The sequence below is a fragment of the Podarcis erhardii genome (genome assembly GCF_964252035.2).
Source record: "Podarcis erhardii genome assembly, chromosome: 13".
NCBI classification, from domain to species: domain Eukaryota; kingdom Metazoa; phylum Chordata; class Lepidosauria; order Squamata; family Lacertidae; genus Podarcis; species Podarcis erhardii.
In genome coordinates this window covers 27,587,720-27,604,774 of record NC_138502.1, presented here as the reverse complement: position 1 = coordinate 27,604,774, position 17,055 = coordinate 27,587,720, and the positions used below count along the sequence as shown (strand labels likewise).

General features: G+C 46.5%; 1 protein-coding gene across 1 annotated transcript in view; it reads right to left on the bottom strand.

Moving 5' to 3' along the window:
- THRA (thyroid hormone receptor alpha) overlaps window positions 1–9,595 on the bottom strand; it is a 110,642-nt gene extending 101,047 nt beyond the window's left edge. Inside the window, exon 1 of the mRNA XM_081838090.1 lies at window positions 9,232–9,595. The gene's annotated coding sequence lies outside the window, so the exon portion shown is untranslated. The remainder of the gene's footprint in view (window positions 1–9,231) is intronic.
- Between the last annotated feature and the right edge of the window lie 7,460 nt (window positions 9,596–17,055).

The following is a 17,055-nucleotide window of genomic DNA, read 5'->3' as shown; positions in this document are numbered from 1 at the left end:
GTGTGTGTGTGTGTGTGTGTGTGTGTGTGTTTCCTTTTGCATCAGCACTATTATAGCACTATTTCGTTTTTTCTTATATATTTATCACTTTTCTTCCATCACAGACCTCAAGTGTTCCTAGGCAGCATCTTCTACTTTAAGAAACTGTGCAGAAACATTGGAATTTCAAAGGTGTCTTAGCACAGTCTCTTCCCGCCTCCCCCCCCCCCCCCCGCCCAAGTTATTTAAAAAGTGTTTGGAAAAAATCAAAACGAGGTGCTCAGGTGAATTGTCCTAGGTGGGGACCCATAAGGCTTTATCGCACCAACTAGAGACTAGGCTAGAGACCAGCGCAGATGCAAAATATTAGGATGGGCAAGAGAGAGAAACCATGCAACATGCTATACCCCTTCCCCAACACGCATTTAGCATAGAAAGTCAACTATGGCTCCTTTTGCAGCTTACAATAAATGTGCCTCGATAGAAACCACGAGACAAGGGAAGTGTTAATAGAAACAAGAAATAAATGTTCAGGTTTCGTTGGCCTTGAAGTCCCCTTCTCCATTAGCCACCTCTTGACGGTACCGCCTCATTCATTAAAAGACAAAGATAACAAAACAATGTTCTGTTCTAAATGTAATCTTCAACAGAGATGACTGGCAGAATCCGAGATCTGGGAGAAGAAAAGATGGAGGAAGACTGGGAGAAATTCAAGATGTATCTACAAAAACATTGTAATTTGTTTGAATGTTAAGAAGGATGCTAGATTATAAAAAATTGGCCACCACTAAACTAGATTTAAATTTGATGCTAAGTGAGATTAAAGAAAATATAAAAATTTTATTGGAAAAAGTGCTAGATTATATTTGAATGTGTGGACATGAGACTGTAAACAAGTTGATAATTTGTTTGGAAAAAAATTTTTAACGACGTAAATGGGAGAGGGGGACGTGAGGGAGTCCAAAGAAGCGAAGAATTTGTTGTGATAGAAGCAAGATTGTTTTATGTGTGCATTTTATATCTAAAAAAACCTTAATAAATATTTTTTTAAAAAAAGATAATCAACCAGCAGACAGGTTGGTTGATTCAGGATACATACCCAATGTCTCTATCAAAACCTGCTGACACCTGTAATCAATAAAATTGTAGCCTGTTTAAATTCCCAAAAAAAATAAAAAATAAAAATGTAATCTTCAACAAAGCATTGCAGTGTGAAGTGCTCCTCTTCAGGGTCACAACTACTCTTTCAGGATATAGTACTCCCATTGCACATCTCAGGATACAGTACTCCATTTCATTCTACTGCACATCTCTCCGCCACAGATCAAGGCTTCCACTCCTCACCATCAGCAAAAGGACTGTATTCCACAGCCACGGAGCATGCTCAGTTCACACTGGGCTGTTTAGAGTTCCTTCTCCTTATGGGCTCTTTCTAAGGATTTTGTTTTAATCCTTCAGCTGGACTCCAGTAACATCTGAAGGACCACAGTTCCCCATTCCTGATATACAGGATAATGCACCTCTGAGCATGCACAGACTAATTTCCCCTCTTTATTGAGCAAATTCCATCACATCTGGAATTAAGGAAGCAGTCTTAAATCTAAGGCAGCCGGCAGGCTCCCAATGCAGGTCCAAGCCTGGTCACCTCTGTTTCCAACAATTAAGTACTGCCCCTTTATCCTTTCGACAGCATTCTGATAACTGCGTCTGAATATTTTTCAAACTCCTAGCAGTATCCCCATACTAACACTGAAGCATATGTTAGCTTTCCATACCTTACCATCTTCATTTCATTTTAAACACAGCGCCATTACTGGAAAGATGAGAAGTGTTTGTTGTTGCTGTTCTAAAAAATTGCAATGTACTCTAATCATGATAATTTTTCGCCACCACCACTGCATCTGCTCATTAATCCACAAGGCTGAAATCCCCATATGCAAAAAGAGAGCAGAGGCACTACAGAAGAGGCATTTGTGGCAGTGGCCTGGGAGGAACCTCCAGGCAGATTCAAACAAGTCAACCGAGCGACCAAGGACAGAAAGAAGGCAACTGTCCCCTCTCTAAATTCCAGGTAACCTGACTTGGACGAAGCCATATCTTCAAGGCCAAAGGCTGAGAATTAACATAAATGCCAGTGCAAGGGGAGATATTTAGTGTGCAGTTTTCCTCTTTTCAATAAGCAATTCAAAGAACAATTTTTTAATGGCAATAATAAAACTCAACAAAAATAAAATTCCAATGCAACAACCACTCACCTATCAAATCTCCCACCCGCCCAGATTTCCTAGTACATTTAGAAACAGCTACAACACCAGTGCCCAGGTCAAAGCCCCTCCAGACCAATTTGTACGTCCGCAAAACTATCCCTGGCTGTAGTCTAAAAATGGAGAAACAGACAGGAGCCTAAGAGAACTCCCATAGCTGATGGGAGGCAAAGTCCTCAAAGGTGAACAAATGATCATTATTGTTAATTAATTAAATTTGTGGGTGGCACTGTGGTCTAAACCACTGAGCCTCTTGGGCTTGCCGATCGAAAGCTCGACAGTTCGAATCCCTGCGACGGGATGAGCTCCCATTGCTCTGTCCCAGCTGCTGCCAACCTAGCAGTTTGAAAGCACGCCAGTGCAAATAGATAAACAGGTACTGCTGCAGCGGGAAGGTAAATGGTGTTTCCGTGCGCTCTGGCATCCGTCACGGTGTCCCGTTGTGCCAGAGGCGGTTTAGTCATGCTGGCCACATGACCTGGAAAGCTGTCTGTGGACAAATGCTGAATCCCTCGGCCTGAAAGCGAGATGAGTGCCGCAACCCCATAGTAGCCTTTGACTGCACTTAACCGTCCAGGGGTCCTTTACCTTTTTGCCTGCTTTGTCTTGCCCAAGGCATCCAATAGCAACTTGGAACCAAACAAGCAGACAACAAAACCCCACGGAGATACATTAAAACCAAGAGGAAGGATAAATGATGGAATGTGGATAACAGTGACAATATTCAGCCAAAGCTTCCCTACCCACCACACCCCGGCTCCTTTTCCACTTTTTTCCAGGCTATGCCATTTTTGCCCCTTTGCTAGGGAGATGTTTGAGGGAATCTTTAAGGCCTCAATCAGAGGAGGCCTCTGTAGTGGCCTCAGAAACAGCATTTCTGCCCAGTGGAGCTGGGCCTGTTTTCTCCCCATCTTCGCCACCCCGCCCCTTTGAATCAACCATTTATATCAAAACTGTCAGGGGAAGAGACTCTCCACGTGGGTTTCACAGCTGACATACCCTCCGCCCACCGCCACCCTCACAAAGCAACTCCACCTGCTTCTGCCAGGCGTGGTGAACTCTGCTCCACTTCCACATCTCCCTTCGGGAAGCAAGAGGGAATTTGGAAAGAGAAAAAGCAGCGGCAGACCTGCGTGCCTCAGAAGACCCGGCCGGGGTGGCCTATACTGTACTGTAACTTGACGGCGAACTGCCTGAAGACATGCTAGGCCACAGCAACAGGGGAGGGGCGAGTCTGCTTGGCTCTTGTCTGATCAATAAGTTCTCCCCAGACCAACTTCTCGGGTGGCTTCCTTCCAGCAGGGTTTGCCCTTCCCTGACGCCTTGCAGGGACCGAGAGCTGCTTTTCACCAAAGGGGTGGCTTATGGGTGTGCAGCATTCAGCTGCTGCTACCTGCCAGAAGCAGAGCAAAAGCGAGGGTGCAAATACAGGCCAAAAGGAGAAATTGCAGCATCTAACCAGGGAGTTCTGATTCCCCACGCGAAACCTTTGGCAGAGAGGGCATTAATAAGCTGTTGTCACATTATCGGAGGATCTCGCTTCTGTCACAAACTGCTCGCTAGATTGTCCTAAGCATGCCACTGCGTCTCAGCCTAATACCACCACCGGTCTTCTTGACAAGTTTGTTGTAAGGATTACCGAGATAAATACGCACAGCGCACTTACAAGAGCATTACATCTTTCAGCGTATTATTATAACAACACACTCCACCACCAACACCAGTGGCAGTGAGGAAGAAACAAACCCTCAGATCTCGCTGCTGTAGCACAAAACCTCTAGGTTTGAATACCAACATTCGCCTGGAACATAGTAAGGGAAAGAATGCCTATGGGCATGTGCAGAGTGTTTCCCTCATTACTGAATCACCACAATTTCTGGGATTAAGTAGATGGTTCCCACCTAGGTCTGAGCTCCAGCACCTCTTATTTTATAACCTTCTTGGCATCAACCTCCCCTACCAAACAAAGCCGCTACACACCGTGGTTACGAAAATACACAACTCACAGTTTCTGCACTCTGGGGTTTTCTGAATGCTCTTGGAAATGTCAGCTTTTTAGTCTGCGGCTCGGAAAACCAATGTGCATATGGACTTTTTTTTTAAGGCACAGCTTTTCCAGCTCCCAATAACATGTATCTAGGCACAACAAAACACTGTTGGAAATTGTTTTATTAGTGGGCATTTAACTTTGTTGAAAGTTTGCAAAGAGTGGCTATTTCTCTGGCAGTGTTCTGCCCATTCCTGGGTCCCAAGATCTCTAATCTTTGAGCAAAGTCTGCCATGCCTGGGTTTCCTGCTAAGAGACCATGTGTCCTTGGTTTCTGGCACCAGAGGATAGTGCCACTAATGCTGGCTGAGCGCTTCCAGGGCCTCCTCCACTGCAGCAGTGAAACTCAGACAGCCATACTGTGTAAAAGGTCAGCCTATGTTGCTGTTGCTACACAAGAACCAGTGTGGTGCAATGGAAAGACTACTGTGTCAAATGCACCAGGGACAGATGCAACACCCTTACCCAACCATGAAGCTCACCAAATGGCTCCAAGCAAGGTATTATCTATTGGCCAAGCCTCCTAATAGGTATATCCCCCACAACTGCTTGGGTGGTCATGCAAGCTGAGTGCTAACTGTATGTATAAGTGCACACTTGTGAGCAAATATATATAGGTACTGTATTCCTACAAGGCACGTGCAAATATTATACTTCCTGCATATACAGCAAGCAAGAAACTTGGGCACACACCGCAACTGAGTGCATACACACCCTTGCGCAGCAAACCCGTACAATGTGCAGACCAGACACCAGCGCACACCTCTAAAAGGAAGATACACATAAGCACCCCCAATATACACAAGTGTTGGGTTTAGAGGGGGTGCATGCAATCATGTTAACGTAAAGAAATGTTTACAATGAAAAATAATCCAGTAATCTGTGACGGCAAACAGACCGGCCTGGACGTCTCTGAGCAAAAAGGGAAATGAACGATGTAAGATTAACCCTAGAAGCAAATGCTCGAGTGGGTAAGCAAACCCAGCATATCACCCTGCAGTCTGCTCTGTTCTCTGCAATGGCAGCAGCAACTTGTCAATACGGAATGGAGAATCAGCAATGGTCCCAGGGGAAGGGTATCCCCCAGAGTCATCGCAACCAAAGGTCAAACCAGCATTGTAGCATTCACCAGCCGGAAGCCACGGCACACAGCATTGGCTAACGGTGCTGCCACCAAGTCCGAGGTGTACCACGCGAGTGTGGGCACACGTCTGCTAATAATTATTTACATAGCTAATAATGTTTACAGGTAGGGAAACCTGTTTGGTTGTTGTCGGGAAGCTTCCAGCAAAAGCACAATCACCCACATATCGTACAGGCAGTTCAGGCTTGCAACCAGAATGCTGCCCTTGAGCTGCCCACTGCAGATTATTCCCCACAGTGGCACCTCTGGGCTCCTACGAAACATTGCCTGGGCACAGCCATAGCAAAGCAGAGCACCCATTCGCCCTATCAGATATATTCTCTCTCTCTCTCTCTCTCTCTCTCTCACACACACACACACACACACACACAGCCCCACCTTCAGGACAAGCACCCCTTACTTACATTCCAGTACCAACCAAAAATGTTCCATCTACAAATACAAGTCACCAGAGCCAGGAACCTGTTTTTTGATGCAAAGGACAGCATATCTGAGCACACACAAAGTGTATTTCCTACCACTGTAGAGTAGTCACAGTTTGCTTCTTCCACACCTCTGGAACTGGGACGGAAGGGCTTCCAAAGCTGGACAGCACAACACCTCTCTCTCTCTCTCTCTCTCTCTCTCTCTCTCTCTCTCTTGAGAAACTGAAAGGATACTTGAAAAGCAGTGTCCTCTCTCTCCTTTCCTTAGCCAACAGCAGAGACAATACATTCTGATGCTTTTGCCAAGCCCCAGTTGCCTGGGAGTAAGGGAATTTACAGGTCCTCCATATATGTGTGTGTGTGTGTGTGTGTGTGTGTGTGTGTGTGGAGGGAGGGGGGGCATGTGTAACACACACACTTCAAATCCAGCAGGGGTGTTTTCACATGTGTTACCAAAAGACCCTTACAACTTCCTTTCGAGTCTTTTAAATGCACAAATGGTGCCATTGTGATATACAAAGGCAAAGAGGGACATTTCAAATTTTAAAATATTTACTGTAACGATTTATAAGGGTAGGGAATGCGGGGAGGGGGGAGACACAGGACGGGACAACGACAGTGAAGGACTTTCAGTGTACCGACGGAGGAAAACGCCCCAAGTCTGCCCTAAGCTCTTTGCGATGTTGACAAAACTCTGCTCTCGCAGGAAAATAAAGGATTTATGGGTGGATTCTCAGCTTTGACCTCTGACTTTGGACAAGTCACATTGCCTGGCCTGCGCTCACCCCTCCATTGCTTACAGGCCGCATAAGCTCCTTTAGGATGGGCAAGGCTGAAGTTGCTCTCCAGGTCACGACCTTTGCCCTTTTACCCACTACCAACATGCAACCAACACTTGTAACTTCCTTCAAAGCCTACTAGCTATAGAATTTCTTTCTTTAAAGAAAGAAAAGGCACAGTTGCGCCTCCCCACCCCCCACAGTAAAAGGTGACTTTGATACCACCCTCCCCGCTCCCCATACACAGAGCAAAAGTCATCTCACTCTCCAAAGGGAGGTAATGTGACAATTAATATTGCATGGTGATATGGCAGGGCAAGGCAGCTAAAGGCGGACATAGGGAGATCCCTACATGGGGGTCAGAGTGGGAACCAAAGGCTAGTGAAAGAAGAGAGAGGGACACGGGTCCAGAGGGAGTGGAGGGGGTCGCACATGCACACATCCAGACAGAGCGCTGGACCCACGTAGAAAGAAACAAGGTCCGACCTGAGAGGCGGACTGAATTCTCCACCTAACCAAGCCACCTTTCCCCTCCAGCACACCTGCCCCCTCCTCTCCCCCACCCAAAAAAACCCCTGCGCCCCACAATTTCAGGGGAAAGGGGCTGAAAGGTGCCTGGCTTGACCCTGTCACCTCTTGTTGACCCACAGTAAGGGACAGTCCTCTAGGGACTGCCTTGTGTCAAAGGGCAGGGCCTCTTCCTCCCCCTTCCTTTGCGTCCTGCACCCCACCTTAACGGGCACCAGCAAGCAAAATGTGTGGAAGTGGGGAGCTTTTGCTGCAATTAAATATATATACATATACAAACAGCAAGTCCAAGTCTGACGAGAAGAGGGAGGGGCAGAGCACAGCAGCACCTCCTTGCACGGCAGCAGTGGCGGAGGCAGCGCTTGTTTGCAGTTCCCCCCTCGGGCCAGATGCGTGCAAAAACTTGCATGCTGTCTGGGCTGCCATGGACATAAAAACAGGGGCACAATTCCAGGCCACAGCAGCATATTGGAGCTATCCTGCACCCAGCACACACTGCCACCACCGCTGTCTCCATTTTCACATTTAAATAAAATATGCCACAGGGAGCTGGGGGTGAGAAGCTTTTGCAGACACACATCTCAAGGCTTTTGATTTTTAAGAACCAGGATGCATTAGCAGCAAGGATTAAACCAGCCCCCCCCCCAGTCATGTCCCATCATGGACAGCTGTCACCACGACCACAGAACTGAGAATCAGCGTCGACCCTCAGGACCCCCCTTCCTTCAAGGACAGGCTCCCTGCTGCATGGGTCCTTTTCAACCCAAAGTAACCCCCTTCCTCCCCCCTCTCTCTGATCAAGCCAAGCGGGGGAACTCATCACTCACCCCTCCGACCCTTCCCCTCCCATATTTTTTTTGGGGGGGGCAAGAAGGACTGCAACATGCAAAGTTAAATCCAGCTCAGCCAGAAAATGGGCCCTGCTGCCAATGTGAAACAAACACTACGCAGTCCCCCCTACAGCCCCCCCAGACTTGTGATCGGCCAGCCACATGCCAAACGTCCTTATTTTTTAAGAAAATATTTACCCATATTTGCCCCCCTTTAAACACCAATAGAAAATAAAACGCCATCCCCTCTCCAAACTCCTCCACCCCAAAGTGAATGTCAAAACTAGTTTCCTAGCTGTGGCCTTTGCAAACCATTTTTTTAAAAAAAGAGTTAAATATAACAAGTAAAATGAAATAAGAAAAACATAAACCCACTCGGGATTAGAATCCGAGGCACCAACAGTGCCAAGTACTGGATTCACACAAGAAAAAAAAAGAGAGATATATATCAATCCAACCCAAACAGCTGCTTTATCTCCTAGTTAAGTTGCAGAACACATAATCTTGATTACTGGGGTACATTATAGAGAATTTTGCTTTTGCGGGGAATCACTCCAATTCCAACCTCTTATTTCTGCATGGGAAAAATTACTGCAAACCCCAAGTTGGCACAAAGCTCTTGATGAGGGTAGTAAACAAACCAGCAAAAAAATGTTAAAGGAAGTGTGTGTGTGTGTGTGTGTGTGTCCCTTTTTCTTCCCTCTCTCCTTAAAAGCACTCTCCTCTCCATTGCTGGGGAAAAGACAGTATATATATGTGTCTGTATGTGCGTGCCACACATACACACACATATATGGCACGCATATATATATATATAGTGTGCCAAACCCGATGGGGGAGGAGAGAAGATGCGGGGTGGAGAAGAGTAAGTGATGAGATTAAACGAGAGGGGGGGGGTGTGGAAGAGAGACGAGAAAACATTGCGCTCCACAAGATTCCAAAGACCAAAAAAAAATCCCTATATGGAAAGTGGGGGGGGGGCTGTTCCACCTTTTCCCCCACCACCCCTGCCCGATCTCCTGTCGATTTGCAACGTTGGCAGTGACAGGAACAGCTGCGATGGGACGGGGAGCGCAGGGTGGAGACAGCTGGGAGAGGGTGGGGGGCCGGGAACGGAAGACATATTGGGGTTCAGGAACGCGAAGGAAGGAAGGAAACCACCACCACCCCTCCCCAAAGAGGATCCTCGGAAACGCGCCATCCCCTTCGCCTCCTCTCGGCCCCCTGTAACCTACCTCGGGTTGCTGCTGCTGCTGCTGCTGCTGCCGCCGCCGCTTCTCCTCGTCTTCTTCTTCGTCTTCTTCTTCTCTCTCTCCCCCCGCCCCCCTTCTTTGCAAGCAGGAAGCTGGCGTCGTGCCCCCCTCCCCTTCCCCTCGCCTTGCTTGCAAGCTGGAGTTTCCCCGCGCGCTTCTTTCGGTGCAGCCCCCGGGGAGGGGATCGGCTCGGGTGCTCGGCGCGCCTGCGAGAAGACGGGCCCGGAGCGGCGAAGGCGAAGGCGGCGGCAGGGACGGCGGCGACGGAGAGGGGTTTGTAAGATCCTGGCTTGGGCAGCGGCGGCGCTCGCCTGGCGTGTTTGTGTCACTCGAGCTGGGGAAATGGACTCGAGAGCCGAAGGGAAGGAGGCCGGCCTGGCTCCTCCTCCTCCTCCTCCTCCTCCTCCCCACAGCCGCCGCCGCCGCCGCCGCCGCCGCCGCCTTGGCTAACGCCTGCACCCTGCAGGCCGAGGGCGAGTGCGCCAGGGCGCGCGGCGGATCTTTCGCGGCCGGAGGTGGGTTCTTGGAGCAAGAGCGCCCAACTCCTCCCGGCGCCAAGTTCTCGCCAGCCCGCGCGCCCCGACAGCGTTGCCCCGCGCTGCGCGGAAAGACACGCCGGCCCTGGCCAAGCGGACAAGCCGCCGGCTTCTCGCAGCATCTCTGCTCGAGCTTTTTCCATAGGCTGGTAAAGCCGGGTCCTGCGTGGGCTTGATGGGAAAGGGATTCCCTCTTGAGTTCCGCGGGGCAGAACTCCAAAGGGAACGCCCGGAGAGTTGCTGCCGGGGTTATAAATAAATCAACAAAGGTGCCAAGGCGTTGAAGCTTTCAGTGTTTTCCCTCGAAAGTTTTACGGTCTGTGCAACAGACTGGAACCCAACCGATGAAGCGTTCCCATCAATCATTGCTCGGGCTGCACGCTGATTTTGGCATACCTGTTGGAGGGTGGGGAAAGTTGGTACTCCCGTTCTTGGGAAAGAGCCCCAGGGTGTGGTCTGAAAGGCACATTTTGGTTTTTTGGGTCATCTTGCTGAAGCTAAACCACGTGGCTGTCCTCTATGCTGCCTTGAATGTCATGGAAGAAATTCAGGATAGACACAATAAATAAGGAAAGACTGGGACCTTATTATTATTATTATTATTTCATGCCACTCCACAACTAACAGCTATCCTACTCTTTAATTGAGAAACCATGTCTCTGCAGTAGAACACATCTCTGGTAGGGTGGGAGATAGGGAGGTCCAAGACCAATGACAGGGAGTGGAGCCAACTTGTTTTGTCCCTATCATCCTCCCTGCTGAGTTCAGTCGACCCATCCAGGTCCAAGGCCCTGCCCATTCCTTGGCTTAATACAGAATGTCAACCCCCTTGGTACCTCCTTCAGTTCTCTCTCATCCATGTGGCTACATTGGCTGCAAAGGGAGTCTTCGGATTTAAGAAGGAGAAAGTGTGATTTCACAATCTACATTAAGCAAAGTATGGAGGCTCCCTAAGGGTGCCGACAGCTAGGGCCACCCAAGTAAGTAAGTAAGTAAGTAATAAGGTATGGGAGGTGTGGCTGGTTAAGAGTCTACTGAGGTTGGTGAGAATGGCCCTGCCCCATTCACCTAAAACAGTGGTGGCCAAACTTGGCCCCCCAGCTGTTTTTGGACTACAACTCCCATCATCCCTAGCTAATGGGACCAGTGGTCAGGGATGATGGGAATTGTAGTCCCAAAACAGCTGGAGGGCTAAGTTTGGCCATCACTGACCTAAAAGGACCACTCTCCACTGGAGCACAGGTGCAAGTTTTAATCCCTTGCATCCCCCATCAAAATAATCAAATTGCAGGTAAGGGGCGGGGGGGGAGAGACATTTATCTTTGCCTGAGAGCCACTACCAGTCAAGAGTGGAGGAGACAAGACATTACAGGGCTAGAGGAACAAACAGTCTGATCAGTCAGATATGTTCACACGCAGCAAGGTCATCCCCCGCCCCCCCATACCCACACTGTGTTTCAAGCTACATTTGCACCGTGTTGCTTACTTCAGAAAGGAGGCAAGGATGTCTGCACTCGAGGCACATGACTGCCCCTGCAGCATCCCCTCCCCCTGGAACTCCTATTCAGGAAGCTGTCAGTCTGCGCATGTGCACTCTCACCTGTTAATGCACAGCAGCGATCTCAAATGTTCATATTACCACTTGCTCCACATCCAGCTTTCAAATTGGATTGAAGCTGGTTTGAAAAAGGAAAGTCAAAGCAACAGCAGTATTTGTCCAGAAACTACAGGATCAATATGGATTGTGGCTAACGTCATAGCGAAAGAGATGAAAGATTTACTTTCCCCCGTTTTATTTGTTTTGTAGCATGATAAAACCTTTAATAAAAATGTTTTTTTTAAAAAAACAACAACAACCCAACAGCAGTGAGAACACCTGGCTGCAGAGTAAGCGGTAATGTAAACATATGCCCAGTTAGTAGAAGGCAGCTCTATATGTTTCCTATTCCGTCAAAGTTTAGGGCTGGTGCTAGTTATTCAGTGGGGAAGTCAAGGAAACACAGTTTGGTTGCTTTTAGTCTTTTTTCATTTGTTCTAAGATTGAACCATAGCATTCATAATGGGTTCTGGAACAGAATAAAGCCCTTTTAGACACCATTATTCTGGAAGCATAATTCAAGAGGATTAAGAAGGTGGATGGATTTATTATTACAGGTAGGTAGCCATGTTGGTCTGCCATAGTCGAACCAAAATAAAAAAATTCCTTCCAGTAGCACCTTAGAGACCAACTAAGTTTGTTATTGGTATGAGCTTTCATACCAATAACAAACTTAGTTGGTCTCTAAGGTACTACAGGAAGGGATTTATTATTATTATTATTGCCCATGTCATTCATTTTGTTGCCTACCAGGTAGCAACCCTCACTGAGATCAATGGGAGTTCTGCCCAAGTGTCAGGCTTTGGGGAATCCGACCCCCCTCCCTCATGACTGCCAGCCAGAAATGGGAAACCAAGAAGTTCTTACCATGGTATTTTATTCAATATTCACACAGAGAGACGGATGATGCTGCCTCTCCAATAATGTCATTGCTCCAAGTAAAGTCCCACCCCCTCTGTCTCTCCTGTTCTACGTCATCCCTGCGCCTGATCTGTGCTTTCTGCCTCTGAGCTTTCTGTTCTACTACTCTCGATGCACGCCGGGTCCTGGGAGGGGGGGTCAGGAATGCTTTCTAGAGACACTGAGTTTGTCAGCTGTCTTTCCCCTGCTGCTGCTGCTGCTGCTGCTGCTGCTGCCTGCTGCTCTCCCAATATTTCTCAGCTTCTCCCCTCTGAACTATGACCTTCTACAAACCACTGTTCTAAATCTATACCGTCCTCCTCTTCTCGGGAAGGTTCGGGGGGGGGCAGTCCCCACCATTCCTCCTCAGTCCAGTCCCTGATACCAAGTAAATGCTGAAAAAAGTCCAGCCTTCCTCAATGTAGGGATTTCAACTAGATCATACATGAACCAACTTCTGTTTAAAAAGCTTCAAGGAAAGAGAGTCCACCACCTTTGATGGTAGTCTGTTCCACTGTCAAACAGCTCCTATTGTCAGAAAGTTCTTCCTGATGTTTAGTCTGAATCTCCTTTCTTGTAACTTGAAGCCATTGGTTTGGGTCCTACCCTCCACAGTAGAAGAAAACAAGCTCGCTCCATCTTCCATGTGAGAGCCCTTTAGATATTTGAAGGTGACTATCATATCTCCTCTCAGTCTTCTTTTTACCAGGGTAAGCATACCCAATTCCTTCCACTATTCCTCATAGGACTTGGTTTCCATACACTTGATCATCTTGGTCGCCCTCCTCTGCACACCTTCCAGCTTGTCAATATCCACCTTAAATTGTGGTGCCCAGAATTGGACACAATACTCCCAAGTGCAGTCTGACCAAGATAGAATAGAGCAAGACAATTACTTCCCTCGATCGGAACACTATGCTTCTGTTGATGCAACCTAGAAGAGCATTAGCATAATAATCTGAAGCATGGGGATATCCCAAATTCATTAGTGGAAACAATGCTTTTTTTTTAATGCATCGTTATTGACTGTGTTGCATAATTGGAACATTATGGGATTCTGACTGTGGGCCGCTTCTGACGTCCTTTGTATTGTGGATTCTTTATTATTTTTGCTCACAATGGTATTGAGGCAGTTCTGTATCATCCCTCTTTCAATACCGTTTGTGCTTGCAAAGGTTTCAGGGCGGCCAAAATGCTCCCTTTCCCATCAGTGCATGTCCGGTACCGTAACTTCCTGTTGAAATCCTGCAACTTTTTATACCCCATATGTTCAAGGCTAGGGTATGTTGGTCCCACTTGTTTGTTTGTTTGTTTGTTTCATTAAAAAATATACAATTGATTTTTAAAAACCTCAAACCTCCAAAGGGCAAGAATGCCCCTCCAGACAACAATAAAGTAATAACACTGGGGTAGGAACATAAAACTAACAAAGAGGAATGTGTGTGGACAGTCCAGTATAAATCCAGCATTAATGCACTTTTGTTGCATCAATGACATGCTGTGAGACCTGAAACACCCCCCAAATCTGGAGGGACTTCCATAATAGTTGGCTTATTCAACCCCTTCCTGCGTAGAGACCCAGCCAAGTTATTCATCTTTCGAGCTGGCTTTATGTTGCATTTCTGGGCTGGACTTATTCTAGTTAGAAGGCACACACGGAACAAAGACTCGTGCTGCAACCATCAGGAGTGGGCATCTCTGAGGGGTTAATTCTAAGGCTGCAAAGTTTGGTCAGTTAGTTGCTGAAAAGCCCTCGGATCAGTTAAAACAGTACAAGTGGCAGGTATTTCCTTAAAAGGACTGTTCATTCAGAAAAGCTCTCGGTAGCTCCTGTTAGTCATGATGGCTACATGCTACTTCCAGGTTCGGATGACTTTTGCTACTGACTGCCAGCTGCTAGGGTAGAGCAGCAGGAGAGGCGTTGTGTCCTATGTCCTGCTTGTAGGTTTCTCAGAGGCATTCGGTTGGTCATGGCGGGAAACAGGGATGCTGAACTAGATGGAACCTCTGGTCTGATCTAGCAGAGCTCTTCTGACATCCCCACACACTGAAGAGAAAATGACGCTTCTTCTTTCTTTTTGGATGATATAAACATTTTTTAGTTAAACTTTAACAGGATAATAAAAGAGCAGGAAACAACAGTGACCAACAACACAGAGTCCTTTTGCACTGCGGAACTTAGGGTGCTTCCAGCTGGGAGCTTTGTGTGTCGCAAACAAGCCAGTCAGATGTGTGTGACCATTGACACCATCGCTTCCACACAGGCCACATGAATATTCACTGCTGTTCAGTTTGTTTGCTGCCCAAACCTGTGGGCAAAGCTTGGGGAATATTTCTGCTCTGTGTTGTTTTGTCTTCTGCTCTGTGTTGTTTTGTCTCTGTGTTGTTTTGGCATTCAAAAAACAAAACTTTTGTCAGTGGAGACATTCGAAAACAGAGGTACCACTGTACTGAATTCTGATACAGAGGTCTTGTGCACAACCTTCATATAATAAATTTTCTTTTAAAGGCCCTGCGTATGTACTGCAATTACAGTCTTTGAGGTAATCCCTCACTTGTGGTGTGTGGAGTTCTTGAGAAAATAGCTCTTCCAAACTGGTTTGTTGAAATTCGGACATGCCTTCAAGCATGCAATATTTGCTGGAAATGGCAAAGAATCTTTGGTCTAGGCTGACAGAAGCAAAATGACAAGGTTGTGCTTAGGCAAGGAGCAAATGGAAGTAGGGAAGAAGAAGAAGAAGAAGAAGAAGAAGAAGAAGAAGAAGAAGGAGGAGGAGGAGGAGGAGGAGGAGGAGGAGGAGGAGGAGGAGGAGGAGGAGGAGGCTTTCTTTGTTAGGCCGAATTGCTGCTATTAAGATGAATGTATTGCCAGAAATGTTGTTTTTGTTTCAAACACTACAGATTGTGGACAAGACGGAGTGCTTCCGGAAGTGGCAGAAAGATATATCTAAATTTGTCTGGCAGGGCAAAAAGCCCAGAATTAAGTTTAAGATATTAACAGATGCGAAAGAAAGAGGGGGCTTTGCCCTGCCAGACTTAAAGTTGTACTATGAAGCCGCAGCTTTCTGCTGGCTAAAAGACTGGCTACTTCTCGAAGACACTGACGTACTGGACCTGGAAGGTTTTAACAATGCTTTTTGGTTGGCATGCATACTTATGGTATGACAAGGTTAAGATCAATAAGGCCTTTAAGAACCATATTGTCAGGAAAGCAGTGTTTAATGTCTGGATAAAATACAAAGACTTATTGGAAAATAAAACTCCAAGGTGGCTTTCACCTCTGGAAGCTAAGGCCCGAAAAAGACCCAATATGGAGGCCAAATGGCCAAAATATTGGGAAATACTAGAAAAAGATGGAGACAATTGGAAATTGCAGAGTTTGGAGAAAATGAAGGACAAAGTGCGAGACTGGTTACATTATGCTCAGATTAAAGAAGTTTTTAAAAATGACAAAAAGTTAGGGTTCCAGGTGGAGAAATCGAAGTTAGAAACAGAATTGTTAGAACCAAAGACTAAGGTACTATCTAGAATGTATAACTTGCTGTTAAAATGGAACACACAAGACGAAATGGTTAAATCGGCTATGATAAAGTGGGCACAGGACATTGGGCATAACATTATGTTTGAGGACTGGGAAAGGTTATGGACCACTGGGCTGAACTTCACTGCATGTAATGCTCTGAAGGAAAATGTAATGAAAATGATATATAGATGGTATATATATGACCCCAGTTAAACTTGCCAAAATATACCATTCGTCTGATAATAAATGTTGGAAATGTAAAGAAAATGAAGGAACATTCTTTCACCTCTGGTGGACATGCCCTAAGGTGAAGGCCTTCTGGGAAATGATATATAATGAGCTGAAAAAGGTATTTAAGTATACCTTCACCAAGAAACCAGAGGCCTTCCTTTTGGGTATTGTCGGCCAGAAGGTGCTAAAGAAGGACCGAACATTTTTTATGTATGCAACAACGGCAGCAAGGATACTCATCGCAAAAAACTGGAAAACTCAAGATCTACCCACACTGGAAGAGTGGCAGATGCAGCTGATGGACTATATGCAACTGGCCGAGATGACTGGCAGAATCCGAGACCTGGGAGAAGAGAGGATTGAGGAAGACTGGAAGAAATTTAAGATGTATTTACAAAAACATTGTAATTTGGTTGAATGTTAAGAAGGATGCTAGATTATAAAAAATTGGCCACCACTAAATTAGATTTTGAATTTGATGATAAGTGAGATTAAAGAAAACATAAATTTTATGGAGAATTGCTAGATTATACTTAAATGAGTGGATATAAGATCGTAAACAAGTTGATAATTTGCTTGGAAAAACCTTTTAACGATGTAAATGGGAGCGGGAGACGTGAGGGAGTCAAAAGAAGTGATGAAACTACGTTGTGATAGAAGTAAGATTGTTTATTATTGGTGCATTTGTATTTAAAAACTCTAATAAATATTTATTAAAAAGAAGAAGAAGAAGAAGAAGAAGAAGAGGAGGAGGAGGAGGAGGAGGAGGAGGAGGAGGAGTTTGGATTTGATATCCCGCTTTATCACTACCCGAAGGAGTCTCAAAGCGGCTAACATTCTCCTTTCCCTTCCTTCCCCACAACAAACACACTGTGAGGTGAGTGAGGCTGAGAGACTTCAGAGAAGTGTGACTGGCCCAAGGTCACCCAGCAGCTGCAGGTGGAGGAGCAGAGACGCGAACCTGGTTCACCAGATTATGAATCTAACGCTCTTAACCACTACACCACACTGGCTAGGGG